At 42.7% G+C, this 27,027-nt stretch overlaps 1 long non-coding RNA gene across 14 annotated transcripts in view; it reads left to right on the forward strand.

Moving 5' to 3' along the window:
* LOC308573901 overlaps positions 1-27,027 on the forward strand; it is a 68,026-nt gene that overhangs the window by 6,012 nt on the left and 34,987 nt on the right. For 12 of the 14 annotated variants that reach the window (XR_014002189.1, XR_014002191.1, XR_014002192.1 and 9 more), the window contains one exon: positions 15,543-17,335. This is a non-coding gene — a long non-coding RNA (uncharacterized lncRNA). The remainder of the gene's footprint in view (positions 1-15,542; positions 17,336-27,027) is intronic. The other 2 variants (XR_014002190.1, XR_014002202.1) reach the window with 1 other exon arrangement.

Below are 27,027 nucleotides of genomic sequence, written 5' to 3' on the forward strand. Positions count from 1 at the left end.
TCCACCGAGGAGGTTTGCTTGGCGAGGGTGGGGGGAGAGGAAAGACAGGGTATTGATAAGAGGGGGGGGGGACGGACGGGGGAAGGTGACTCATTTTCTACAGGTCATTAATGACCTTAGATTATAGGCCTGTAAAAAAAAAACCCCTTTCCTGGGAATGCCTTCGAATGATTGAGACTCATCCCAGTCGGATGGATTTTGATGATGGTTCTGGTGGGGGCACCTTCTATCAAAACGCTCCCCTAAATCCTTCGACCCAGGCCAATCTTCCCAAAAGAGGAACCCCCCAAAACTATATTTAATTCTTCTTAGGGTCTCTCTTTGCTTGTATGTAATAGAATTACATTTCCTCTTGTTTTCGCTGCTGATATAATTATCAATACCTTTCAAAGGACGTCCCTTTCAGAAAACCTTCAGACACACGTCTCCCCTTCTGTGTTGTGAGAAGAAGGGAAAGCGGAGAGGAAAGATTTGGGGCAGGAGGGGGGCGTTTAAAGAAGAGAATTCCACCAGCTACAAATGGATTCAGTCTCCAGCCTCAGCATTATCCCCCCCCCTCCTGCCTCCTTGCAGATCAGCCTTTCCAAAGTTTGACTGAAGTTATGAGGATATCTGAGGCTTTTGCAATGGAGAGGTCAGAGGTGAAGACTATTTTAACCCTAAAAAAGCATGCCGGTCTCCCTACACCCAGAGTGAATGCTCCTGCCCCCCCTTACCCAAAAAGCAGAACAAAGCATGAATCGGATTTCTCTCTCTCTCTCTCTCTCTCTCTCTCTCTCTCTCACACACACACACACACACACACACACACACACACACACTTTAAAATCCCAGTCACATAAGAGTAATACGATGGAAGCACCAAAGTATGGCGTTTAAGATCCTTCCTTCCCCTCTGTCCTCTCTCTCTCTCTCTCTCTCTCTCTCTCTCTCTCTCTCTCTCTCTCCCACCCCACACTCCAGTTTTTCCAAGGAACTGGCTGAGGTTTTTTTTTTTGTCTTAGGGGGAATAGTGGGAGGGGGTGTTTGAATGGTATGAAAGGGACGAAGAAGGTCCCGGGCAATCGATTTTTCTTGTCCTCTCTGTCTTTTCGGATCAGTGCCTTTCAATGGGCATGGAGGTGCTCTTTCAGACACAAACTTGTGCTACATTTTCTGCCTGTATTCCTGCTAAATACAATAAAATGCTGGGCAGATTCCACACTCGCACTCACACAAATGCACAAACACACGCACATACACCTCTTCCACACCCTCTTTTCTTCTTCCTTTGGGTAGAAAGCCCTCTAATTAAATTGTTTGATATGCCCAGTCAAGACAGGGCAATTTAATATGCGTTAGTATAAAGATATATTCTGCGAGGAAGCGTTTTTCTACTTTTGCTTATTAGCAAAAGGGGTTTGGGGGGCAAGGGAGGGAGGAAAGGGATCCTTTTAAACATCCAGACATTGACAGAAGAGGGTGCCTTAGTTCTCTTCACTCCCCCCCCCCCACATTTCCTATTTTACCTGGATGGAGCATGATATTTATTTATTTATTTTTAAAGAGGGAACCCGCAGAATCTCGGCACGTACTCAAGTTCTTAAGAAACATGCCCTTTGTATTTCTAGCCTATTTGAACACCTTGGGGGCTTACTTCAGAGTTACCGCGCATAGGATCGGGCTGCAGGTTTCTCGGTGAGAAAGGAAGGTGTCGGTTTCGCAGCCCAAAAAGGCCTTCCGAAGGAGAAATTTGCTTGTTCATTTTTTTCCTTGGAGAATAATTGGGTTCCCTATCCCCTCCTACCCCTAAAGGCACTGGAAGTTACGCATTCTCACGACCATGTTCTGGGGTGGCGGTGGAAGAAAACCTAACTGCGTGGAAAGCATCGTCTCTATAATTATACGATGGCTCTAAGAACTGCAGGCACCTATACGTTTATTTATGTTTGTTTTAGACGCTCACGTCCTTATGTTATTCCAGACAAACATCTGTCAGCTGGGAGACTCCGTGCCTATCCTTACCGGAGAGAGACACAGATGACTATGATATATATTATCAACCCAACAACACAGAAATACTACGCTCCCCCTCCCCCGTAGTGAAAGATACACCGAGTGGGCATGATCCAAACAAATTTAACAGCATGTTCATGTTGCAGTCCCATGCACACTTCTTATATGGGACTGAACCCCATTCAAGGGAATGCGCTGCAGGCGCATTAATAGAAATCGTGAGAGCAATCTTATACTTGCCTAGTCAAGCTCGCTGAATTAAATGGGATTTACTCCCAGGTAAGCGGGTAAAGGACTGCAGCTTCAAGATGCCTTTCTTTCATTGTGCTTTTCTCTAACAGGACGCGAAAGTGTCTTAGCGTTGACTAGATCGCCTGTCTGTTTTTAGAGATACACTCTAGATTATTTTCGCCGCGTTCACACGAACCCTTTGGGTCCCATGCCCAGCAACACCAAAGCTATGGGTCTCCCAGGTGTTTCCCTATGCTTGGAAGGGCAGGGAAAGGCCTGTTCAGGCACAGAACGAGCCTTTTACCCTAAGATCCTCCCTGGCCACAACATGTGCCTGTCCTGTCGTGTGAACAAGCTGGCCTAACAATTTCCCTGCTTTATTGGTGCGTCTTATTCATTCTTATCCTAAACAGGCGGCGGCGGGGCAACCGTTTTAAGGCGATTTCTTCTTCCTTCTTGGGAAGGCAATAGTTGAATCGGTCTCCCTAGATGAGGTCAAAGAAAAGGTGGGCACATTTATCGGTGCTTGAAAGAGAGAGGGAGCATGACTGATGGAAGGATGTGGGGAACGAGCGACAGATGCGACTAAAGAGATGGATCCATACTGCACGCATCTGAAGGACACGTGTACATACTGCATGGACACGGATCCATACTGCACGCATCTGAAGGACACACGTACATTTATTGCACATCTGCATTTCAGGGGTAAACGCTTTAGAGCTCTGTGGAGCCAGGGGTCATATTTTACCTCGAGGAAGTGCTTCCTTGGCCCGCACCTGGATCACAACGGGAAGCCATTTATGCGGAAAAACCGCGGTGTGGACCCCACTTGCACTCCAGTGCTGAGCCCCCCCCATCCCGTCCATTATTTAATTCACTGGGCATGAAAGTCACTGTGAGGCTGCAGATCCAGGAAAGCGATCTGGGGGATTACTGTATTCCCAAGGAATCCAGCGGGAATGAGGGGGTGACTTCGATTGAAACACGCCCAGGTTCCTGACTCCTATAAGGGGAATAGGCAGTCCTCTATCTATCTATCTATCTATCTATCTATCTATCTATCCATCCATCCCAGTATGAATGGTATTTTTGATACCCGCGATTTCTTGCCCATTGTAGGTGGACTCCTACCAGAGAATTTAAGTGGAAGTTTCGAAAACGCCTCCTATAAATTTAACTTGGCGTGCTCAGAATTGTATATAAAATATCCCTCTCTCTGTATGAGAGAGAAATTGTTCAGATAGACCCCCCCCCTCGGCCGCTGCGCCTTCAATTTGGCAAGCGCGGCGATTTCAGAGAGTTTTGTTCCCACTGCGGGAACGTAACTTGCGCGCTCTTTTGCCGAAAGTTTAGGTTTGTTTTGTTTGTTTTTTTAAAAAAGAGGGCCGGAGGGGGAGAATCGACGGAGAGAGAGGAGAACAATTTTCGTGCCGAGAGCAGGAAATGGAGTGGAAGAAAGAGAGAGGCGGAAAGTATCAGGGTCCGAGCCCCTCGCTGCGCTCTTTTCCCGATTGCGCTTCTGCGCCGCGCGCATTTAAGGCGCAATAAAGCCAGCAGACTTATTTCCAAGAAGCCGCACGTAGGATCGGTGGGGGGCAATCCCTCCCTCCCTCCCTCCCTGCTGTCCCTGCGCTATAAGAGAAGGAGACGTCTGTCTGAGGCAGACCTCACCTCTTGGACAGCCCCCCCTCCCTTTGAGACGGGGCTAGCTCTATTGATCCAGAGGAGACGCTAGAGGTATCACCAGGCTAAATATTTACCGATCACACACAAACAGTCAGGTTACCCGAACGATTTTTCCCTCCCTCCCCTCCTTCTCTTTCTTCCTCCCCCCCTCTTTTTTTTTTACTGCGCGGAGAGCGGAGTGGAAAGGGAGAGAGGGGGGCAAATCATTTTATTAGTGTGTATAAAGCAAAGAACACATTCTAAGCAGGAGTGTTTTAAGATGTGTCTTCAGCGGGATGAAAAGAGTTAGCGAAATCGATACGGAGTGATTAGGAGCTCCCGGAGTGTCGCGGGTGTGGGGGGAGCGAGAGAGCGCAAGCGAGCTGTGAATTTCTTATATTTGCTAATCCCAGGTTAAGGGGAAAGAAGGAGAGCGCAACTCAAAGAAAGAGGAGTCTGGACGCGACGGCCGGAGATTTTCAGGCACGTTGGGGTGGGGTGGGATGGATAGAAGAATGAAATCGAACCAGGACTGTAAAATGCTGGCACACATTTCCTTACCCGGATTCCCCCAACGCCTCCCCCATCTCCACCCGCGAAAGAGTCCCTCTTAGCTCGAGGAAGGCGAAAGAAAACCTGGAGGATTTCTCAATTAACCCTCTACGAAGCAAGCAATTGCATGTGTTTACAGTAATTCCCCCCTCTCCCCAGTTATTAACCGTGTTTATGGCACGTTACGATGGTACATGGAGGGTATCTACGTGTGGATAAAATATAAGGGGTTTGTGTTTGTGAGAGAGACCGTCACCCAAACGTGTCAGAGAAGCCCAGGGGCTGGGATTGTCAACTCCTGGGGGTCCATTTGATGTCCGACTATTCCGCTGGTGAGGGTGGGGAGGCGGGCGCAGTAAATGGAGCGGTTCAGATCGATTTGGAGAAGAGCGGCGTTTAAAGCTTGCTCCTTGGTTGAACTTTTCTCATTTTGCCCCAGCACATTTGTACTTCCCCTTCCACGAGAAGGGCTGTGTCCGGGAGACTCTTGTCTTCAGACAGAAGGTTGTGGAACTGATAAGATGGCTGGGCTGTGGGATGGGAGTTGGTGCGTGTGTGCTCCTTTCAAAAGAAGGATCTTAATAAACGCACACCTCGACAACTTGAAGAGAGAGAGAGATGTTTGCTTCTCTTTCCTTTCCTGGGGTGTCTTCATTTCAGCTCACGGCAAGGTAGCAGGCGCTGAAATGTACAGTGGGAGAACAGGCGGAGATCTTGCAAAAAAACCCCAACCTCAACCCCCAAGCACAAACACACGTTTTCCGAAGGGATAGAAATGTTGATCCGAGTCTTCACACGACAGTTCTTCCAGCAAGTCAACTTATTTCCAAGGAAAGTTCTCTCAAAGTGGGGCAGTTTGGCTGAGGAGGTGTTTGTAAGAGAGAGGACACCCCCCCCATTTCCCTTCGGGTAGACATTAGAGTTAAGAAGCTGGAGGGGGGCGGGTCAACTAACTGGCTACATAAATCGAAGGGGGGGGGGGAGAAGCCTTTCCGTAGAACTGCGCGACCTTGATCTAACCCCCCCCCCATACAAATGATCTCCATCACCACATCAGGGGGTGGGGTGGGGAGTCAAATTTACCTCGATATTTTTTAATGGCTACTTTTTCAGAGTCTACAATGCTGGTTGGTTTAAATTCTACCAAACCCCGGGGTAACCCCAGATTAAAGTTACAGTTCTTAACAGTCGAACATTAAATTTTTGTGTGTGTTAAAAAACCCACAAGAAAAAAAGAAAAAAGGGGGTGCGCATCGTCCATTCCCCTCTTTGACTAATTAGTTAGATTAGAGATAGGAAAAGTTTGACCTCAAAGGTCGGGTGCAGCTGGGCTTCATTAACTCTTGCGGCCCCAGCACAGAACCGAGGTTGAAGACCCAAATTTAAAGCGGGGTGGAGGACGGAGGTGTGACTACGAGGTAGGCGTAATGTTTGAAATAAAATATTAAAATAGAAAGGGGGAAAGCTATGGTAGGTGGTGGGTCTAATATCTGCAGGGTTTTATTTGGGGTGTGTGTGTGTGTTCACCACCTGATTCTTGGAGTCTAGTTTAAATGTCTGGAAAGAGAAAACAACCACCTTTATTATTAAGTTAAAGCAGAATTTAAAACCAACCAACAGGGCAGCCCAATCCTATGCACGTTTCCTGGAAAGAAAGTCCCACTAGGCTCCAAAGGACTCCCCTCACCCCCAGAATGTGCACAGGGTCGTAGCTTCCCCATCAATTAACTGCTGCCAGTTATAGATGCATTCCCTAATCACAAATTTCAAAATGTGGATTTTAATTGGAGCTGTAAAAAGAAGAGAGAGAGAGAGAAATGTTCTGTGAAGCGATCTAAGCACATCTCTTGTTTCCTGAAATTCCTTCTAAGAGGTTAGGGGTGATGATGGTGGAATTGGGCCCCACAATATGAACTCTCTGCATCCTATAGCTGAGAAAGAAAGGACAAAATACATCTTAATTCACAGACCACCTTCATGTTACCCCTCTGGAGTGATTCACATTTATTGCAGCACATTGGTATGTATTGCGATCAGTTAATTTGTTGACGAATCATGTAAAATCAGAAGCAACTCTTTAATGAGTTGGTAGCCAAAGATGGCAAGTACTTTTACAAGAGGACAGTCACAAGCAGCCTTTCACACACAGGAAGTCTGCACGGATATAACTAGCGTGCAGTAGAAATGTATGTGTGCATGCATGGCAAACATGTATATGTATGAAATATGTATAAATATACATGTATGTGTTTGCAGGTGCACCGTGCACTCATATAATATCTAAATGTGCAGATAGACACTTCCACTACAAGATGTTCATAAGAACACACTACAAAATACACATCCCACAATCTTGTTTGTAAAATTGCTTATTTTGCACGATGAGCCTCTTTATCGGACAAAAATGTGAATTTTAAAGGAAGCAGGAAAGTTGACCTCTACAGTTAACATAGCTGCAGCAATGGATGCACCTCCCCGCCCCCAGGAAGCCCTGGTCCAAAAAATGATTTAGCCTTAGGAGGAAGGGAAAATGTATCTTTATGTAAAAGGACAAATCAACTGCTGGAATAATTTTTTTGGTTTGAACCTTTTAAGCATCACTGCTTCCTCTACATTGAAGGTGTGTGTGTGTGAGTGAGTGAGTGAGAGAGAGAGAGAGAGAGAAAGAAAGAGAGAAACTGTAAACATCTATCTGTTCTGAGCCATAATTTTAGAATATTTCAACTGTTCTTATATTCTGAATTGATTCCTTGATTGCCATTTCATTAAAAAAACAAGTTGCATGTTTCAAGCCAGCAGGTTCTATAATGCACACACACAAAAATCATTGTACAGGAGCCATCATATTCCTGTTTTAATGGTTTTCTCTCCCATCTGAAAAAGAGACCAACTATAAAGAAATGAATGCATGTTCAAATAAATAAATATGTTGAAAAGTGAGATCCATATATACTAAAGCATAGTCAAATTATTTTGATAGCTTCCTGTTATTTTTGAAACAGGCATTCCAAAGACTGGTAACAATGAAACAGTTTCCAAATGTTTTTATTCAACTGAAAATGCCAGTTTGAGGAGAAAAAATAAAATAACCCAGATTACAGAAACCTTTCCTTTCCTTTCCCATAACAAATATTTTCAATAACCTGACAACAAGGAAATCTTGTGGAGTCATTTCTGGTGGGGTTTTTTTTAAAGCATATTCCTAAACTAAGGAACAAAATTGCCCCTAAACATGGAAAACAAGGGCTTTAAAAAAATCACATCCCTTAAAAAACAACAAAACAGAATCACTTTAGACTTCTCTGCATGTATCTATATTGCAAGCCAATGTTAAACAAATGGGAGCTCAAATTAATTCAATGTGACATTTTATTAGTTTCCAGGCCCTATGTTAAGGTTTATCTAAACAAAGAACTGGCATTTGGATCACACTATAAACCTGAACTGATCTATGGGCTGAAGCATAAAGGAGAAGCTCTCATTCGAGAACCCATATGACTTTAGCAGATAGAAAAAACAGCAACCCACAAAACCCACCACATATTAACGAGCCTTGTAATTATTAGCGCACCCTTGATCCTCTTGCCTAGGATTTCCTTGCAAAGATTTTAAGTGCCTCTTTAAGATGGTGTCTCCTAAAATGACTTAAGACAAACTGCTCTCAAACAACAGTTGAATACTTGTCTAAAAGGGGATGTTTAAACTCTACTTGTTTGCCCATCTGCCCCCTGCCCTCAAATTGACTTTTTCTTGTCTCATTCCTCTTCCCAATGATGACACTAAGTTTGGTGTCAAATATTATTTTCTGTGTTGCTGTTCTAAAAATAAAATAAGCAAACATTTATTTTCATAATCTTGCCTGTTTAAGTGGGGTAAATGGAATGAAGATCACATCACATTGAAGAGTTAAATCACAACTGGAAAAGCAGTTGTGAAGTACCAGAAACCATTAAAATGGTATCTGTGGTTGTCGGATAAGCTTGTTGTGAAAGTTGCAAAATACATTTTTGTGAAAAATGAAGTTTTAAACACCTCTCATAGGCATCTTTCCTTATGATCACCCCCCACCTAATGATACTACCACAATCAACTTCCTCTATGCCATAGGATCAATGTAGCTGTATGCATGTACTGTGTTATATACAGGCTGTCAACCAATTAAAAAATCGAGTCAATTAATAAGTTGCCTTTTCACCAGTTAATTGATTGATCAATGAAGTACATTGGCGTGTTACCAAAAAAAGTCAAGGGGTCCCATTTTGACTTACTGAAAGAAGTGTGTGGAAATTTTCAGTGTTATAATAATTTCCTTCCACCCACCCCTTCCCTGTTATGGAGACAGAATAGAATCAAAATAGGCTAAAATAAATACTTAACTTTAACCTGTGTCCTTAATGATCAAAACTGGCCTCTACTTTAGTTAATTAATCTACCAATTAAACCAATATTCCAGTTAAAGCACATACACACTTGATTAAAATAATTCTCATCGATAACACCTCTCTATCCCACTCTTTCACTGTTTCATTCATTGCTTTATATTCTGTATTCTAAGGTGTATTTCCAGAGATCTATTTATTCAGCAGAACACAACATTCTTTTGAGCCTCTACTGCACATGTACGGGTGCATGATGCCCAGCACTGAGTCTCCCTGAGACTTAAGAAGGAGAACTCACAATAACATTTGTACATTTGGTAATTAAACACCTGCATCTTGCATTCTGAAAGTTGATCTTGCAAAGTTTGCCATTTTTCATCCACTGAAACTATTTTTGTTTAAAGGTTACATTTAAATATATCCACCTTGTTCTGGCAACCACATTTCAAGCTATTTTACAACCATGTTTGTGTTTGGTACAGTTCTGTGATTTTAAAGTCTCTCTCCCTTTCGCTCTCTCTCTTATGAAGCTTGTCCAATTTTAAAGGACATCATAATTTTTTGGTCAGGGGGAGGGATATTTTTTACACTACTTGAAAGCCACATGCTTCTGTCATGGTGTACATTGTAGATGATCAGGGTATGGTTTTGCCATAATGTAGTGTTTACACCCCCCCAAAGCTCCTGTAATTTATCACTTTAAAAAAATCGTCCTAATTTTGGCCCACTTCAAGCATCTGTATTTTCATCTTTTTGGGTTTTCATATAGAAGAGGAAATTGACAAGCTCACAGCCACAGAATCTCAGAGCACGTCTGTTTTTGAAATAGAGGCTAGGGGTCAAAGGGCAGGGAGTTTTACTTTTATTATTATAATACTTTTAATAGTTTTAAGTTTCAGGGCAACAATGCAGTCATTTTGATAAGGGAGCTCATGTGTTTCTGTGACACATAACCCCCCAATAACAAAAAGAAGAAACTATACCCCTGCTAAATTAAAAAACAGGGCATATGTTAAGTATGGTTCATATTATGGACATCAAAATTCTTCAGCATTGCAGAGAAAGTCTCAAACATTTCCTGAACTCTGTATACAGCCTCAAAATAGAGGGTTTTGTTTTCAAAGTTGTTGACAAGACCCTTTGGCATACTTAAAATGGAGACCATTTAAGTTCTAATCAGAGTAGACCCATTGAAGTTAATGAACCTAAGTTAGATTTGTCCATCAATTTCAGTGGTCTACTCTAAGCAGAACATGTATTGGCTATCACCTGATGTATTCAGCAACATACAGTACATTTTACTGACTGGTTAACTAAGGTTTCCTAAGCCATATGGGAGAGAACTTTTCCCTCATAAGCTGAAACTATTTCATGTCTATGACATTTCATGTCTACCTGGTCTAGTAAGTCTTCATCCATTCTCTGATGGGTCTACCAAATCTGAATCAGCAAAATTTGTCTTCTTATAATTTCATTCATAAGGAAAAATCTATGATGCCAACAATGATGGTTTGTAAGTTGCAAGAAAGGAGAGATCTTTCAATTTTAATGCTATGGTCCTTGCTTTGTGTTTTCAGATCCTATTAATTTATTTTAAACCGGTATCATCCCATTGGTAAACCACAGGGCTTCATGAGCCAGCAAACAAGCATATATATCTCAACGGAACCTAAACACACCCAAAACTAAAAGAAGCATCAAAGCATGCTAAAAGCAGCAGGGAAGAAGGAGTGCTGTTTTCAGATTCTTTGTAAAAGTGATGGTGCCATAGGAAACTGCTTTATTCGGAGTCATCCTATTGGTCCATCTAGCTTAGTAGTGTCAACACTGACTGGCAGTGGTTCTCCACGGTTTCAAACAGAGAGTATTCACAGCCCTACCTGAAATGCTGGGCTTGGAAACTGGGACATTCTGGGGGCAAGGACAATGCTTTATCACTGAACTATGGCCCTTACCCTGATGGCAAGTCAAGGGAAGGGTGTTCCAGAACTTAGGCACCACAACCAAAAACTCCATTCTCTTCACTGATGTCCATCTCACTCCATTCTTTCTGAATAACCTCTTAATCTGGAAAACTCACATGCGTACACGACTCTCTGGGTACCTTCATTCTAAGCCTTTTAGGGCTTGTGCATATGCAGGTGATGTGTTAGTAAGGGTTTGTAGTGTTTTTTCAGAGGGTTGTACTAGCTAGATGAACCTTGGGATATCTTACAACTCTGCAAGTCTATGATTCTATGTACCTGATATTTCACCCAATTTCATGGACTTCTTAACTGGAAGAGTCCCTCAAATGGAAGAAGACGCCTTCACCCTGGTATGCCCCCCCCTTTATCACATACACAGCCCAACAAGACAATGACAAGAATCCACCAACAGCATACAGATCAATATGGCTAACCTGATTCAAAAACACCCACCCCACTCACACATGAAAACAAAGTTCACCACAGCCAACCACAAACAAACAACCACACCCTAGGCCAACCCCAACATCTCTCACTATCAAAGGAACACAAGCGAATAGTAAAGACACAAGCGACACTGACACAAAACCTCACACATTAAGTAAAATAGATAAAGACACAAGTGACACTGACACAAAACCTCACACATTAAGTAAAATAGAAACATCGCCACCCGACTCCACCCCCACTCATCATGGCTCCCTCCACCTCTTTCCCCCTTTTCTTCCTAATGTAACACTAATGTCTCAACAAATGAAACTGATCTGTAGAAAATGTAACTTGCAAAAAGAGACATTGCACATACTTTTGTGAACCAAGAAATCTTTAATAAAAATACATTTTAAAAAACACACTGGGAAAGTCCCTTGCTACCAGAGTCTGAGGGGGTCCATGCATATAGAAAAGAACCTATAGACTAGAACGGAGTGTCTCCAGAGAATATAGGAGGCCCTTCCTGTTCTAGGGTGCAGCCCAGGAGTTTGGGACTTCCTTATCAGCCCAAGTGACCAGAGTGGTGATGCAAACAGAACGGTCTCCTCCTGCATCTTTAGTAGGAGCAAATAAGCTTTGTCTTTGTTAATCTTTGCTCCCTGAGCTGCTTACTGTAGGGTCCCTTAATAAGATTCAGAGCAACCTCTGGATTCCCCAAATGGCTGTCTGAAAACTTCTGGCTAAGCCAGGTGACCACTTTGACAACATCTAGGTCTCTCCCAGCCATTTTCAGAAAGGGGATCACATTCCCTCCCCCTACTCATATTTTGTTGAAGATGTAGTGTTTGTTTGTTATGCCCCTACACATCAAATTAGAAAAAGCACACAGATTTCTGTGATCTGCAATTGAAGGCAACTCAAGAGAGAAAAATAAAAATTTCAGAAGCAAGGACGGGCTATTATAGAGAATTTATTGAGTAGCGTATTATTGTGGGATTAATTTTTTGGGGTGGGTGGGAGGCAAAGCTGTGACTGGAGGGCAGGAGAAACACCGGCTGTCCCCCCCCCCTTCTCAAGGCATTGCTAACTTTTATGATATTTCTCCATGCTCTCTCTCTCTCTCTCTCTCTCTCTCTCTCTCTCCTTTCTACTATCTGCCTTTGTGCCTTCAGGGGCAGTGAAAGAAGACTGCCGATTCTAGATTGCTTTCAGAGTTTGCTTTGCTGATGATGGATTACCATGTCAATTTAAACAGCATAGGATTAATTTGTTTCAATGATTTCTCTTTAGGCTGAATGCCAGCCTTTTCCCCCTTCTTGTTGTTGCTTTCTATCTCTCCCTTTGCTCTTCAGAATAAGAATAAGGAAAAAAAAATGCTGTCCACCACCAAATCCCTTTCAATGCCCCCCCTTTCTAAAAAAAAAAGGACAATAATAGAAATGGACAAGTTAGGTGTAAAGTTGCAATACAGTCGCAGGTTTGAGTGTGTGTTTTTATCTCATTTGCAAAGGCTGAAGCCTCCTGTCAGTCACATTAAAATGAAATTGGATCTAACATTTATTCAATAAATACTTCTCTTGTAGGTAATCCAGAGCAGAGTGCTTTTGACACACAAGGACTTAATTTATCTCAGATAAGAAGTTATTAATATGGTACATTTAAACTTGCCACCTACAGTAAGGTCATTCAGATCTTTAATGTGATTCAGAAAAATGGGTTTGAGGGGAAGAAGGGGACCAAGTTTGAGATGGCATTCTATGTGTCAGCAGTGGGAGGGAAACACAATAGTTAGTGCCAGGGAAATAAGGTCCTATAGTGGAAACATTGACCATCATTTCCACTCAGCCTGAGTTCGTTGGAGAGTTCATTGCTTTTGAACCTGACTTTTCCATCTGCAAAGCAGGAATGATAGGAACATAAGGAGGCTGCCTTACACTCAGTCAGATCATTGGCCCACCTAGTTCAGTTCTGTCCACACTGAGTGTCAGCATCTCTCCAGGGTTTCAGGCAGGGGACACTGCCTGGTCTTCCTGAAGATCCTTGGGGTTCTATCTGGGACCTTATGCATGTAAAGCACATGCTCTACCACTGAGCTATAGCCCTTCCTCAAGAAGTGAGGAGGCTGTATTATTTGCTGTTCAAACAGTTTGTCCAACTAGCTTGGTACTGTATACTCCAGGTGTGAGGAACCTCTGATCCTCCAGATGTTTCTGAACTACAATTCCCATCAACATGGGCAACGGCCAGGGTTGATGGGAGTTGTAGTTCAGCTACATCTTGGCAGGCTAATCTTCCCACACACCAGAATCAGCTCTCCTTGAATCCCAAAATGAATCTTTTCCAGTCCTACCTGGAGATTTTAGACATCAGACCTGGGACCTTTTGGATGCAAAGCTCCTGTTCTGTCACTGAGCCACAGGCCTTTGCTGAATGTTGTTTCCACCCTACTCTGTATAAATGCCTGATCTGTATAAAATGTAGTGGGCGAATCTTCCCGCCTGCCAAGACATATATTGTATGTACCAGAAGGTTCTTATGGCAACCAGACCAGCTGCTTCAAAATCAACCCAATAGGTGCAACGTGGGCTTTTACACTTTTGTGTAACAATGCATTTATGTATAAAAATTTTCAGGCACCTCCATAGGCGTGATGAGGTGGTTAAAAGTTCAGAAGCAGGAAAGCTAGCTTAAGTGATCTTAGACACACATTGGAGGAGAGAGGCGTATCATTTGGAAGGGTGACAGTCAACTTCCCCCAACCTGGTGGCCTCCAGATGTTTGGACTACAACTCCCACCAGCCCCAGAGCTGTGTTTGTTGGGGCAGAGGAAAGCGGTATTCTAAAACATCTGGAAGGCACCAGATTGGGGAAGAGTGGCTGAACTCAGTGGCGTAGCATGGGTTGTCAGCACCCGGGGCAAGGCAAGTAATTTGCGCCCCCTAACCCATGGATTTGCGCCCCCTAACCCATGGATTTGCGCCCCCTAACCCTAACCCCCGGATGTTGCGCCCGGTGCGGCTGGCCCCCCCTGCACCCCCCATGCTATGCCACTGGCTGAACTAAAGCCCATTCTGCTTATTTATTTGATCAATTAACAACATCTCACATCATATGATGTAGCCACCTTTATTAATTATTTAATTAAGTGTATTTATATCCCCCTTTCTCCCAAGTTGGTCTTCAAGGCAGCTTACAATTTTTTTAAAAAAAATCATAATAAAATGCAAAGTTAGAAAAACAAACTAGTTAAAAGCAATGGTTAAGATACAGTACACTAAAACACATTTAAAACAAGCATCAAAGTACAGTTTGCCCTGACAGAAGGCAAATGGTCAGCTTTGTATTATGATCATACTACCTTGCTGAAGCTAAGGTTTGACCTGGGTCATATCAGTACTTAGATAAGTGATTACCTAGGGACTTTCTTGTGTGGCACCTTGGGTTCTGTTGAAGAAAGGTGGGATAGGAACACAGGATCACGGGAAATGGCTTTATGCCAGATCAGATAATTGGTCAAACTAGCTCAGTGTTGTCAACATTGACTGGTAAAGGGTCTTCAGGGTTTCAGGTAAGGTTCTCTCCCAGACCTATCTGGAGATGCTGGGGATTGAACCTGGGACCTTCTGCCTGCAAAGCAGATGCTCTACCACTGAGCCATCTACTATCTACTCTGTAGATTGAGAAGATGACTGGAGGGCAGGCTGGTTTCACACAAGAAGTCATGGTCCCAAGTTGCTGAGGCCATTGTATGCTAACAACAAAACATATGAAGCAATATACCATATTGGATCATTGGTCCATCTAGCTTGGTATTGCCCACACTGGGTTGCAGCAGCTCTCCAGGGTTCCAGACGGGAATATTTCCAAGCCCTTTCTGGAGATGCTGGGGACTGAACATGACCTTCTACACAGTGTACATCTAGTTCCCAGAAGGTCACCCATCCAGGTTCTGACCAGATCCAGGCCTCCAGGAAGGTGACATCCTCCTGTGCCTTCAGACCATACTCTGGGACGTACCATTATTTTTGGGATTTATCATAAAATCTGCTTGTGATATCCTAGTAAGTTGATGTTACAGACAACAAATGGAGGAGGAACTTTCTGGTTCACCTCTCATCACCATGCAGTACAATCTCATGCATAATTACTTTTGGAAATAGATCTAACAGTTTCCTGGGGGGTTTACTTCTGAGTAAGTGTGTTCAGGACTGTGGTCTTGGCTACTTCATGATGTGAAGTCTTCTTGTTGATGAAGATAATCTACTTATATAAAACAAATAAGGATGCCAGTTAAAGTTACTTTTTCCATTTATCCTAGGAATTCCTGAGGATGGTTCTAATGGAAAGTGCCACGTGACAGTGCCATGTGTTTTCTAGAAAAAAGGAAGAAAGAAAGCACAAAGAACTGTTGACAGACTTGCCCAGGGGAGCATTTTCTCCACATGGTATAGAAATCTGCCCCACCTTCATGTGCAGAAGGTAACGTTTGCATAGGTTACACATCTTTGTGTATGTAGAGGAGAAAGACCGCATGAATCACATTTGTGGACCATATAGGCATATGCAAAGAACACATGAGGCCCATGCAGATGTTCAGAATCCATGGTAATGAAGGCATGGGGAGAAGGGATTGTGCCTTTTGCGCAAATTCCTGGTGAGCACGTATTTGTCTGAAAGCCTGACTGCTGCACTAAATGCACACAAGCTCTCTCTGAGCAACCAAGAACCTTGCAAAAGGCAGTGCCCTCAGTTGCACATATAGTAGGACATTATGTGGATGCAGGAGGTGTGATCCCATCCACTTCACATGCATAAGAACATAAGAAGAGTCTGCTGGACCAGGACAATGACTAGTCTAGTCCAGCATCCTGTTCTCACAGTGGCCTGTGAGAAATCAGCACACAGGACTTGACTAGGTGACCTTGGCTTGGTCATTACCTCTCTGCTTAACCTACCTCATAGGGTTGTTGTACAGGTGAAAAATAAATGGGAGGGAAGAACCATGTACACTGCTTTGAGCTCATTAAAGGAAATGTGGCATATGTGGCTGTGATTCACAAATAAATGGAAAAGAGCCTTCGACAATGAGACCACACATTGCTCATTGGTGTGATGGGTGTTAAGACAAGAGTGTCCCTAGTTTCTTAGGTAAAATCCCCATTGAGCACAGAGGTGTTTATTTCAACGTAAACATGCAGTGCATCAGGCTACCTAAGACCAGAAGAAGAGTTCTGCTGGATCAGGCCCATTTACTCCAACACCCTGTTCTCAAAGCGGCCAGTCAGAAGCCACAATGGGAAAGTCCACAAGCAGGACTGAGGGCAGCCCTCCCATGGTTCCCAACAACTGGTTTTCAGAGGCATACTGCCTCCAACACAGTAGGTAGAACATAGCCTGGAGGCTAGTAACCATTGATAGCTTGAGTGGGAGAGGATATAAAAAGACAGATCAAGGGAAGGAAGAAAAGGAAAGAAGAGAAGAAAAGAAAAGAAAAAGGAAGTCATGGTGTATGTGGGGGGTGTCTTCTTCCAAAGTACTTGACCTACCCAAACAATTTTCCATGTCTAGTTTCCTCTGCTAACAAACTAACAAACTCCAAATGACCCCATTTAAATTCTGAGGGGTCTTTGGCAAAACACACACAGCCATTTTGCACCCATCTTGTTTGCCCACCACGAGGATCCCAGAGCATAATCCATCTTTAAATATTATGGGTCTAATTTGACTGAGCAATATTTGTTCGCGCGTTGGCAGCTAATGTAAGGAAAACAAAAAAGGGGGAATCCCGGGAGTTGTACAGTTGGGATCTGCGTGGCCGTATTAACCTCGTGTCGCTTCCTGTAGTGGAGTCGGAGCTTAGGACTCAAGTGGCGCTTGACAGATGTGTGTTAAAAATGGATAAACTAGGAAGGGAAGGTTTTGAATTCTCGACACTCATCTTAACCTTACGCTACTAGTAAATCACAGTGTTCCAGAGGCCTCGTTTCAGATATCGCCTTACAATATATTTTGCATCTTTCTCCTCCCGCCCTCCACCCACTAAAATGGAGCGTCATGATGAATGGACACAGCAGGGTTTGGTGCGCTGTCTCAGTGATCGCAACTGTACAGGTTAGTGGCTGAATTCCACAATTTAATTTCTCCCAGGTTTTCATTTTAGTCCTGTTTGAAACCAGAAAGAAAAGCCGCCCCCACAAAACCAGCATTTCCCCCCCCAGCACAGTGTATGAAAGGTGCAATTTCACATTTTAGGAGTTCTTATCAAATTTAAAAGGTGCTTTGGATGTAGTCAAAATTAAATGCCCTGAAAACAGTATATTTTAATTCCCCTGCTTCATATTTCATCATAGGCATTCACTCCTTGGTTGCAGTTCCTCACCTGAAGTGCTGGCCTACCTCACAGTGTTGCTCTTCATAACAAAAACAAGAATAATCATGTAGAGCAGAATCTTGTGCATTTTTTACTTACATGCAAGTCTCATTGTGTCCAGTTGGGCTTACTCCCAGAAAGGTGTGCAGGTAACCCTAAGACTAGTGTTGCAAATTGCAGGGTGATGGCAATTTAAAACACTGCAGTTGTTTCAAAACTGCAGTTGAAAACTGCAAGTGATGCGTTCAGCAGTAAATTCACCCTTTTGCAGCAACCCAGTATCTCATGGCTTCATACTACTACCCCCATATTACAGAGGAGAAGTTGAGAATGAGACAGAACAGTTTGCTACTTAAGGCCTTGCAAATTAGATAATGCCTGTGTGACACTCAATAATAATGACTTCTTGACTTACAGCTCTCATTTGAACCCTGGCCACTTCACTCTATGTCTAACCCTCTGCCCTTTAGGCCACATTGTTTCAGTTTTAGAAACTTAATGTTTCCCAAGTCTTGTTCAAGTTAGGGAAAAGCGTTGTCACACTTGAGTGGGGAAAAGGCTGGCAGGAGTTGCTAATTAAATGGACAGAGAGAATTAATTATTTCTTTTTTTAAAAAAAGAGTACAATCTAGTCTCCCATTTTCACTTCTAGTGGAACCTTCAGTGAAGGCGTCTCCAAGTCTCCGGTGATGCCCAAGAGTGTTTAGATGGAGGGTCTAGATGGAGACACCTATTGAAATGTGTCTGAAGAAGATTAATAGGACTTGTCAGTGTTGGGAAAAGCGCTGCTTTGCGGTAAATTTCTACCAGGAGAAGATGAATTACCGATGAATGCCGAGTTATCAACCCCATCACTATCATTCGACACTAAATCAAATTGAGCGGTTATCTGCAATCAGAATTCCCCCCTCTCTACACACACACACACACACACACACACACACACACACACACACAGGCAATGCACACCTTTCGACTTAAGCCCTTTAAATAATAGAAACACATGGGGCAGAACAATTCTTTCTTTGCCGCGTGCGTGAAGTAAAGGGGAGCTTTTTTAAAATACAGAAGGGGTCCTTTCAGAGATGGATACCCCAGGAAGGAGAAGAGAGAGAGAGAGAGAGAGAGAGGCCCCCACTCTCTACTGTAATGTATGTGTGTGTGTTTTGCAGATGCATTCTGCATTGTGTAACTGGTCACATCTGCAGCATACCTTTAAATCACATAACTTTCCCTCAAAGAAGCCTGGGAACTGTAGTTTGTTAAGGATGCTGGGTACTGTATCTCTGTGAGGGGTCAACTGCCATCCCCAGGATTCCCCTCACAGAGATACAGCACCCAGCATCCTTAACAAACTACAGTTCCCAGGCATCTTTGAGGGAAGTGTGTGTGTATATATAATATATATATATATATATTATGTATATATATATATATATATATATATATATATATATATATATACACACACATAATATATATAAGTATATATATAAGTATAAGTATATATATATATAAGTATATATATATATATGACAAGGACGCGGGTGACGCTGTGGGTTAAACCACAAAGCCTAGGACTTGCTCATCAGATGGTCAGTGGTTTGAATCCCTGCGATGGGGTGAGCTCCTGTTGTTCGGTCCCAGCTCCTGCCCACCTAGCAGTTCAAAAGCACGTCAAAGTGCAAGTAGATAAATAGGTACCGCTCCGACGGGAAGGTAAACAGCATTTCCGTGCACTGCTCTGGTTTGCCAGAAGCGGCTTAGTCATGCTGGCCACATGACCCGGAAGCTGTACCCTGGCTCCCTCGGCCAATAAAGCGAGATGAGCGCCGCAACCCCAGAGTTGGTCACGACTGGACCTAATGGTCAGGAGTCCCTTTACCTTTATCTATATATATTGCTGATATATGTGACCATTGGCACAACAATGGATCAGCAGCAGCAAATTCATACTGGTCTGTGCACACAGCAATCTGTTTTGTTAGTTGTTAGTTGCCATCTGGAGGGGCACCATTGTGCTATAGCACAACCACAGTGGAAACCACCACAAAAACTGCATTTGTTGTGTAAGTTCCTCCTTGGATGTCCTTTTCATGGTGAATTCATGCTGAGTTTTATTTTATTTATCAAAATATGTATTTGATGTTATTCATAAAAAGTATACAAAAATTATACTTAAAAAACATACAGTAAAAACTATACAAACAATTAAAAATCATAAATCAGTTAATTATCATGGAAAGATGTATTCTCAATAGCCCTCATAACCCTGACAGAATACAAAAGTTTTTCAGCAGGCATTTAAAAGTTGAAACAGAAGGCTCCTGCTGAATCCCTTTTGGAAGAGTATTCCGCAATACTAAGTTGATGACACTAAAAGCTTAGTTTTTTCTTGTTGTCAGATGAGCCTTGCCAGCTTGGGGAATGACCAATGATGCTCCTGTAGAGAATCTTAGTGACAGGGCTCTGGTGGTCCTTGATGTACCCTGGACTAAGTTGTTCAGGGCTTTATAAATCCATACAAGAACCTGGAATCTGGCTCAGTAGAAGACAGGCAGTCAGTGCAGATGCTTTAACGATGGTGTGACATGCTGTTGACTAAATGTACCCATTGGCAATTTTGCGGCCACATTCTGCACCAGCATGAGCTTCCAAACCAGACCCAAGTGCAGTCTCACATAGAGGGCATTGCACTAATCCAACATCAAGGTTACCAACATATGAACTACAGTGGTTAGGCTCTCCCTGAGTCAGGCATTTCAACCCTCTCCCTGTAGCTTGTACCTGCAAATTTTTGGGGGATGGACATTCTGCTTTGTTTCCAATCGGTTCATGTCCCATAGCTCCCTGCTGAAATCTTGCAACTTTCCCTACCGCAAACATCCTTTCTCTGTTATTGTTGTTGCCCTGCTGTTGTGGTGCTACATAGCACAAGAGGGACCTTCAAGATGGCAATAATGTGGTAACATTGAGAGCACTGCAGAACAAGCAAGGAAGCGGTACGATATGCGGATGGTCTGGTATAAATCCACCACAAATGCATGGATTTATTTACTGTTCACTATTGTATCAATGACAAACCTAGACAGCATCTTAAAAAGTAGAGACATCACCTTGCCAACAAAGGTCCGTATAGTAAAAGCTATGGTTTTCCCAGTAGTGATGTATGGAAGTGAGAGCTGGACCATAAAGAAGGCTGCTCGCCGAAGAATTGATGCTTTTGAATTATGGTGCTGGAGGAGACTTTTGAGAGTCCCATGGACTGCAAGAAGATCAAACCTCTCCATTCTGAAGGAAATCAGCCCTGAGTGCTCACTGGAAGGACAGATCCTGAAGCTGAGGCTCCAATACTTTGGCCACCTCATGAGAAGAGAAGACTCCCTGGAAAAGACCCTGATGTTGGGAAAGATGGAGGGTATGAGGAGAAAGGGATGACAAAGGACAAGATGGTTGGACAATGTTCTTGAAGCTACCAGCATGAGTTTGACCAAACTGCGGGAGGCAGTGGAAGACAGAAGTGCCTGGCGTGCTCTGGTCCATGGGGTCACGAAGAGTCGGACACGACTAAACGACTAAACAACAACAACACATTGTATCAATAACATGTTGCAGAACACACCTGCAAAAAGACTCCAGTCTGAAGGGGTCGTCTGCCATGACATCTCTTTCCAAAAATAACTGTCTTTGCAAATTCTCCATCAACATCCACACACCGTTTCTGCCCATTTCAGAGAATAATAGGTACTAAAGAGAGCCTTATTGTATCAGAAGAACGATCCATTTGGTTCAATATTGTTGAGGCTTTGTGAACACTGTATCCAGAAAACGCATTCAAAGCACATTCTTTCCCTCAAAGAATTCTGGGCCCTGCACTTTACCCCTCGCAGAGTTACAATGCCCACCAACCCTTAACAAAATACAGCGCCCAGAATTCTCTGAGGGAAACAATGTGTTTCAAAAGTGCCTTAAAATTATAGTGTGTACGCAAGCTTGAGCATGGAAGCATAAATGGCCAATAGGCATTGATAGACCTCTCCAGTGAATTTATGTCGGCTCCTTCTTAAAGTTACCTAAGCCAGTAGTAGCCACGATCAAATCCCACAAGCTAATTGCATGTCGTGTGAAAAAGTACCTTCTTATTCTCTGCCCTGAATCTACTGCCAGTTAATTTTGTCAGATGACCGCAAATTCTAGGGTAATGAGAGAGGGCAAATGAATTAATCTCTCTCTACAAATCCACAGTTGGTTTAAACTGCTGACAGTATAATACAGCATGATGGCTAAGATTTCATGGCCTCCTTTCTGCAGCACAGCTGGGCTAGGTAAACAAGTCTGAAAAGGCGCTACAGACATAACTAGGCACTGAAGAGGGTGTGCTCATATACCAGCCTATTAAGTAATTTAGGCTGCAATTCTGTACTCAGTTGCCTGGGAGCAAGCCCCATTGAACAAAGTGGGACTTACTTGTGATGAAACATGTGGTAGATTGCACTGCACATCCAGTTAGACAGGTCCTTGTCTCGAGGAGCTTACAATCTATAAAGCTTAACAATAACGGAAGGGAGGGAAAGGTAACACAGAAAGACCTCTGTCTGGAAGTCTAGAAAGCTGCTACCCTGTCAGTTTAGAACATTGGCAGCCAATGTGGTTGTTGAACTCTAACTCCCATTAGCCCAGACACTGTGGCTTGTGGTCAGGAATAATGAAAACTGGAGTCCCCTCAAATCTGAAGGGCACCAGCTGCCCACTGGCTACTCATGGTGTACAAAATGCCAAGCTAGATGGATCAGTCGTTTGAATTGGTATGTCAGTTTTGTACATTTGTGGACTGGATTTATTTAAGCCTCTTTTAAAGCTATCCTAGCTAGTGGATGGGTTCATATTGACTGAGAAAGATGGGATGCAAATGCTTTCAATAAACAAGCAAACAAATGAATAATGATTTGGGGGGGGGGGAGAGGAGGAGAAGCAGTACCTTTCTGAGTTGGCTGTTCCTGGCCTAGACATCTGGCCTAGACATTAGGTGTTGAGATGGGTGAGCCTGTCAATTTCTGTTTATCTCAGTTTCTCCTTTTCCTTATTTGCAATTCTTTTAGGATAAGTCCTAATGAAAATCAGCCAGCATTTTAGTGTGAATTTTTCCTAATATTCAGAGACTTGTATGCAATTCCCTCTAATATATACATCTTTCAGTGTGATGTTCTGTGTTTTAATGCATGGTGTGTGCTACTTCCAGTAATATATACATTTTAATGCACCCTTTCTCATAGTATATGCATTTTTGCCCCTGTTATTTAGATAGTGAACTGCATCACATCATTTGAAGAGGTGTGAATTTAAAAGGAGGGCTGTGTTTTGGTTTGCATATTGTTTTGGGACATGCAGCTTAGGTATATTTACTTTTATGTGCAAACTGTACCCACATTTCTCCTCTCCCCTAGTTAGGTGCATCAAGCAGGTTAACATTTGACCCTAGATTTTACTGGCTTAAATGTACTCAGCTGTTCCCTTGTCTGCTATTCTCTATTTCTGAATAGCCCAACCAAACTATGATGCACATCTGCCAGGTTCTACAGCTAGATCATCACTGATTTTTTTAAAAAAATTTTTGGTAAGCGATTCAATTCTTAGAAAGGACAGTATGTTCCCTCAAAAGGGAAAAGTGTTTTATTTCAAAAGCCAGGTTCTTTCAATAGGCCTTTGACAGTTAGGGCCGAGAAGTGTACCCAAAAAGTGGAATAATGCACCATTCAGAATTTTAATAGCCTTCAAGAAGCTAGTTCAGGGACAACACCAGAGAATTACGAAGCATGGGACCTGATCCATAAAGTCCATTTGGCGAGCATGATGTGCCAATCTGTATTTATTACAACCACCCTCTGATGCATCTACAACACAAATGGCCAGATTTATATGCTCTAATAGTCCCACAATAAGAAAAAAACATGTGGTCTTTATCTCCCCTTTCTGCCCAAAAGAATCCCTCCACATACTTTCTGGGCATTGCCTTGTCTGGGTTTAATCACAGGGGAGCAAAAACGAGCATTATTAAAAAATAAACATATTTTCAGAAGCAATCAAAGGGTTGGAAGATTGATTCAGCATGGAGACAGGACATAATGGGAAGCAGGTTCTCTGTAGTGAGGACTACTGGGATGCAAAGGCAGGCAGGCAGGCAAAGCCACCCATTTAAAACGTTACAGCAATTCTGCTCAGCAGTAGGTTGTTTGCTTGCTATCAGTTTCTGTTTAGCAGCGGGGGGGGGGGGGTGTACCTGGGTGGAATCTACACACATATAAAAATGCTGTGAAAATGCTTTTTAAAAAAAGTTTTGAAAAATAGATTGAATTTGCCATAGCTCACCATCACCATCTACTGTCACATTTGTGTATTGCACTTTACAACACCCTTAAAACATTTTATTTGCAGTTGTGTAGCTGAGTCCTGGGTGTGGAGAACCTCAGGCTCTGGAGCAAAATTTGGTCCTCAAGACTTCTCTATCGGGTCCTTAGGCCTTTTCTTAGGCCACATCCTCTTCCTAATCACACACACCATTGCCAGCCACACTTCTGCCTTGCACCCTCCTTGGGTGTTTCTGCTTGGCTGTGTTCTTAGACTCTGATGATGCCTCTTACTTGTCTGAATGGAAAATAGAATGTGTGTAGAAACCAGCTTATTTTTTCCATGTCACAAAATGTATATAATCCACTTGATTGTATCAAAACCTCAAAGCAGTTTTTTAAAAAAGAATAAAACAATAAAATTATCAGTAAAGAACAGTTAAGCACAACTATTTAAAACATTCAAAAATGATTAAAATCACCAGTAAGCTAAAAATCAGGTTTAAAAGATAAGTCAACATTCTACATGTCTGGATAGAGAAGGTGCCTTGCCTGATGTGAATAGGCAGGGAGTCCAAAGTATGGGTGATGTTACACTAAGATATCAGTTTCTTACAAGTACAGAATGTGTATTATGTTGCACTTATGAACAGTGCTAGTATCACAGATTGAAGCGATCGTGGGCACATATATCTGTTTTTTTTAAAAAAATATTTTTATTAAGTTTTCAATTTTTCCAATATTAAAGCATAACAAATAACATAATTCACAGTTCCGAAATTTCCCCATTCCCCCCAGACTTCCCTCAACCTCCCTCTCTGGTTTATTTCAAAATCATATCATTTCCTGCATATTCCGTTTTTCACCCATTTTTTTTGTACTTATACTTGTAGATTATATGATTTTTTCTAACTGTAAATGATTATTCAAAACCTGCTAATGAGTCCAATTCTTTGCATTGATTCTTTATGTAGGCCAAAAATGGTTCCCATTCTTTCTTAAATGATTTTTTATCCTTATTTCGAAGTCTTTCAGTTAGTTTTCCATTTCGGCATAATCCATAAGGTTTTTCTTGCCATTCTTCTTTGGCTGGTATTTTATCGTTTTCCCATCTTTGTGCCACTAGCATCCTTGCCGTGGTTGTAGCAAACGTGGGGGCATATATGTGATAAGGCGACCTTGAACTGAGATTACTGAGAAGGTAGGTCTCTGAACTTACTGTACACAGGTAATATCTACATTCATTGCTCTCCTCCTTTTTGACTCTGGCCCAACCAACACTAGCATGTGGCCCAGAAGGAAATGTGGCACTCAGGTTGAAAAAGCCCCCTCACCCCTGCTTTAGCAAAACAATTCATTGTTTATATGCACACACAGCAGATGCAGAGAAGTTGTAGTGTGGATTCACACATGCATTTAAAGCACATTTAGGTGTTATAGATCCAACGTAGAGCAACACAGGAATGGAACTGCACGAAGTAGCCACACTCCCTGTTGTCATCTGCACACACAGTGGGGATGTCTGCAGGCAGGGGCTCAACGCATATGAAAGCTTCTGTGCTCCCCAGAACCCCAACCATGCTGGGTCCATACAAAGGCTTTCAGCAAATACATGCAACTTCAGGTTTTATGCTATACATGGATTTCTGGGGGCAGGGCTACTACTCAATGAACTTGGTGGCAAGGGCATGGCTGCTCAGCTCAGCCACCCTCTCCTCCAGTGGTGAACCTGAACAGGACTATATTTTACTCATTTTTAAAATACTTGAACACTGTATACCTGATGACTTCCAATTGAAAGGCAAAGTAGATAGGACCTGTGTATTTAAACTCAGAACTCTAGAGTAGCAACATTCACTTGATTGATCATTTTTTAAATTGACCATCTAAAAATGTGCAATCAGTGCAGATGATAACAATAACAATACCAATACCAATACCAATACCAATAACAATAACTTATTATTTATACCCCATCCATCTGGCTGGGTTTCCCCAGCCACTCTGGGTGGTTTCCAACAGAATATTTAAAATACGAGAAACATCAAATATCAAAAACTTCCCTAAACAGGGCTGCCTTCAGGTGTTTTCTAAAAGTCAGATAGTTGTTTATTTCCTTGACATCTGATGGGAGGGCGTTCCACAGGGTGGGTGCTGCTACCGAGAAGGCCCTCTGCCTGGTTCTCTGTAACCTCACTTCTCGCAATTAGGGAACCGCCAGAAGGCTCTCGGAGCTGGACCTCAGTGTCTGGGCTGAATGATGGGAGAAAGCTGCATGACAACAAGCAAGACCATTGATTTATCTCACTCGGTATCATATGCACTAACGGGCAGCAGTTGTCCAGGATTTCAAACAGGGGGCATCCCCAGTCTTAGGGATTGAACTTGGGACCTTCTGCATGAATCTATCACCAAGCTGTGACCCTTCTCCAAAAATCAGGATGCAGTTTTCCCTCTTTTTTATTTGAAAAAAATATTATTTCTTATACAGGTATTTCCAAAAATGTGTAGATGTCCAGCATGGTCTGCTAAGAAATATTCACACCCTTCATTTATACCCAGGAAGGAGATACATCTTCTAAAATGATGCCTGATGCTAGAAAACACAAGGCGGAGGTCATGTGAAAACAAACCAAGTGAGCGTTGTGCTTCCAAACAGCCCTTTTGACTCAGGCCCATATTAGTTGAATTAGCTGATCAATGAATTGATTTATTGACTAAATTTTGCATGATCCATTGATTAAGATTGTTCAGCCAGGGGACTGTCTTACAGACTTTCTACCACGACACAGAACACAGGTGGGGGAACCTTTGGCTCAGGAGCTACAAATGGTCTTGACCTCATTTTATGTTGCCCCTAAATGCCTTCTGCAACTGGGGCCAGGATAGTTGGTTAATTCAGTTTATACCTCAGTTTGGAGCTTGTGTCGCTAAGTGCACTTTCATGTGTGAGACTTGAACTGACTTGTACATATGCCGACTGGTTTGTCACACAGATGCAAGGCCCACATTGCCTGCATTTAGGGATAGGGGAGAAGTTGGATTTAGTTCTCATTTAAAGGCAAACTTATCTCATTTTTCCTTTCCAA

Source organism: Podarcis bocagei (assembly GCF_964188305.1).
Source record: "Podarcis bocagei genome assembly, chromosome: 14".
Classification (NCBI taxonomy): Eukaryota; Metazoa; Chordata; class Lepidosauria; order Squamata; family Lacertidae; genus Podarcis; species Podarcis bocagei.